This window comes from Cibotium barometz, chromosome 8 (genome assembly GCF_041138505.1).
Source record: "Cibotium barometz isolate CiBa-2024 chromosome 8, ASM4113850v1, whole genome shotgun sequence".
NCBI lineage: Eukaryota > Viridiplantae > Streptophyta > Polypodiopsida > Cyatheales > Cibotiaceae > Cibotium > Cibotium barometz.
This window is the reverse complement of record NC_141053.1, coordinates 18,847,180-18,851,358: the sequence shown is the minus strand read 5'-3', so window position 1 is coordinate 18,851,358 and position 4,179 is coordinate 18,847,180.

Here is a 4,179-nt window from a genome sequence, read left to right as displayed (position 1 = left end):
ATAGATGAATCATTCCTAATGATGCATTGTAGGTATTTATAAACAAAGCATATAAGGTTGGAAGAATTACAAATCCTTCAAATGGCATGGGTTTCTTTCGCATCTTATTAAATATTGATTGGACTAATTAAAAGGTGGTGACCAAAGATAAGTTACAATGGATCACTGCTTCCACAGTAAGTTCTAACAGACAAGCATGTTAATTTCATATGCATTTGATGCTAATCGATTTGATTGATCTTTCTATTGGTGTGTTGAGAAATCTTGGTGTATTTTAGGAAGAAGGAGATTTTACAGATTCTAGCAGGGCCTAAGCATGTTAAGGACAATTGGGGAATGTCCAACGAAAAAATGCCTTTCCAATGAAGAAAGAAACTTACTGGTTTCATTGTCACGAGACCCTTTTGTACTTCTTGAAGAAAATAATTAAAAACTCACAAAATACATCAAAAATTAAAACAAAGACTTGAATCAATTTAATATCAAAGAGCATAGCATAACATAAGATAAGAGAAATAGAATAACATCACCATCAAAACAAGATTGGCTACAATCTCTCTCCCCATGCATGTAGCTCCACTTCCACGACATGAGTATTTAGAGAATTGTATTCATAAAAATAGTCCAAGGAGCTAATAATAGTTGTGCGTACAAATTGGGCTTACTTTTCTCACTTTTGGGTATTGCTTTACATATTATTAACCATATGAAAGTTCCTAAGGTTTGTACATATAAAATCCTTTGCCCAAATATAAATACTATTGGGGCTTTACACATGAAATAACTTTGTGCACACTCGCACATATATAATAACCTTGTGCACATTTGCACATTCCATTAAGCCGATTCCTGCACACATTAAATCAAGCATATTTTTTTACGATTATTAATTCATCAAAAATATGATAAAATCTATACCTGTAATTAACAGTCCTCCCGTTCAAGGAAGCAACTATCCTCAGTTGTGTAGAAGAAAATGCTCTAACAACAAGATTATGTTCGTAGGTATCAATGTCATAACCTGCAAGGTAAACTCAGAGGTTCGAACATGGCTTAGAGGCTGATTAGGCATGGCTTGGAGGTTCTTATGGAATACCATAAATAGACTCAGAGACTCATTGACCAAGCATGGCTCAGAGGCACAAAGGCATGGCTCAAATGCTCGGGTGAACATGGATTGCCAATAACAAAACTCATGCGACACTTAAATTGGTGATCCTCGCACTCATCATCAAATCACAAATAATATGCACAAAATAACCTATCAACATGAAAGTCTATAGATGACATAAAATTCTAATACATGATAAACAAAAATGATCACCATCTTCACACCACCTCTCAATCCACCAGCCATATGATACCTCAATCGGTACCCTCGTATAGAGGTGGTGTGAAGATGATCACCATCTTCACACCACCTCTCAATCCACCAGCCATATGATACCTCAATCGGTACCCTCGTATAGTGTGACACCTCAATCGATACCCGCGCACATCTCGTTGGCTATACTCATAGACACTATCCACATTAGTTAAACAAATAATTGAACACATCAATTAATCCCAACGTTGTCTTGAGATATAGAGAACCCGTAAGTATTCAAATCATAGCCACACACATGTTTGCCAGGCATAAGTAACCTGAGAATCACCCCTCCATACAAACCAACTGGAACAAACATTGGAGGCCCACATGTATGCTATATACGGGCGTCCCCGATATACAGTTGCATAAATGCATGAGAGGATGGCTTCATGATTGGTGTGGAAGACTAGATCTACACATAATGCATATGCAATGAACCAATCAAATGAATGTATGTAAAACGAGAGGCGCATTACACATATACACATAGGATGGTAAAAGATAGAAGACATAAATGTGTCTGGAGTAAGTATATGAAACCAATCTGATGTCCCATATACAACTAGATTAATTCCATACATCACTTCCTTCAAAATAGAAGTTTAAGGTGGAGTGGCCAGCTTCCTTTGAGACTTAAATTTTGACACAAATTTTCTTTATCTCGAAATTTTATTTAAGTTACTAAACTTAAATTTGTCTTAATGTTGAATATATGGTTTATTAATTAGGTTCTTAGGTTGTAAAAATATTATAGAAATACTTATGAAAAGGTTTTATAAAAGGAAGTGAATATATACATATGTCCTCATTGTGGTGTTATTGAATTTATCTGTCCAAAAATAATTTTGATACTCCAAGGAGATGTGAGTTGCTAAACATAATTCATGAGAAGCTTAACATTATAAAAGGAAATACTAACCTTGAGTTGAAAAGTTGTTTGAGAGGGTGTGAGATTTTTCAATACATCAAAAGCTTAAGTACAAATATAAATGTGAATGACTAATAACAATTCTAACAATCTTGATTAAGTAAACAAATCTAGATAATAAAAAGATTAATTTGTATTTGAAGTTAAAATAAACTTGAGTAATAACAATCATAAGATTGAGTTAAGCGTAAGAAGGTCGTACCTTCATATATTCGATTGCAACAATGATGTTCTACATTGAGAAAAATGAGAGCAATGCGAATGGATTGAAATATACTTATTCTTCCAAGCCTAGCTAGGGTTATATTAAATTATGACCTTATAAAATAAATAAAATTTATAGTAATATGATTTGAAATTCCACACATAAATATTTAAGCATGATCACTATTGTAAGGATAGAAATGTGAAACTTACTTAGAAGGTGTTCGAATCACTGTCTGAACGATAAAACTTACATAAAAATTATTGGAATAATTATTTACTAAGTTATATAGGGTAGTCACTTACTTGTAAGTGTCGGATAGCTTTGCTACAAAATACATCATTAAAAGGACACAAATATCACAAGAATATGCGACGTTTTAATTTGCTGTGGATGATTGAAATTATGGAAAATGGAGAGACTTACTTGACTGCAAAATATTATTTAGAAGAGAATGAATTGACAAACAATAATTTTTATTTTATGCAAGTAATCAAATTACACAAGGCGAATACTTAACTGGTAAATGATCACAAATTTTGCATATACTAATCTGCACATTAGTTTCAATATAATATCAAACTTGAATTGTTAATTTATAAAATTTAGAAAGTGTAGTTATTACTTACCTTGAATTGTGAAAATATACACTTGTAACAAAATACAACATGTATTAAGCATTATAATCAAAATTATATATATAGATATTTGTAATACTTATCTTATGCGAAGCTTGTTGACTTGAGCTGTAAAATAAATGGCTAGACAAGGCATAAGATATCCATATAATAATTTGTTAATGTTGATACTTAGCTTGTAAAGTGTCGAGACTCAGTTGAACTCATGGTCCGTAGAGCTTGAAAAACTTCTAATGTTAAAGAAGAATCATTGAGAATTTTCTCGATTGTCCCAAAGGTGTCTAATTTTATTTTATTTTATTTTAAAATTACATTGTAAAGCTTATGAGGTTTACTATATTGACTTTGAGGTCCATATCAAGCCGCCAGGTCACAAAGTTTGCATAGGCAGATCTTCCCACAAGCTTAATGCCAAGGAGGCTCCAAGGTGTTGATAGCATTCCACCATGGAATGTCCATAGCACAAGGAGCTCGTGAAGTTAGTGCGTCAATTAGTCGATTCATTCTTGTGTGACTAAGGGTGCTTGTAGTGACTACCATAGCGGAGCATATCCCACTAATTAGTTGAGTGTGCGACAGAAGGGTTTGAGATGCACCATTGCCTATGGCTTGCGATACGGATTGGCTACCATTGAGTAGAGTTTAATTAAGATGTAAGCTTTTGAATACCTTTTAATTAATAAAATAACATTAGTATAGGGGTATGTAAAAAAATGTGTTTATATATGTTGCATTCCATAATTGGGAAATATTATATGTAGGTTATGGCTCTTGTCGTTTGTTTATTCCATCGACGTGGATATGCGGTTCCGTTTATGGATAGAGAACAAGGTTCAAGGATCAATGAAATTGCATTCCGACCACATCAAAACATGATCATGGTATCTATTAGAGCCACTCCAACTTTGACAATGGGTCCAAATGGGCCAATTCGTGGCGGGGTTGAAAGATCGATCTTATTTTGTAAGTAAGTGTTATACTTCCATGTATGGTCTCTTATTTAAATGTTTTACCTTGTTTTATCTTTTAAAGTTAAATC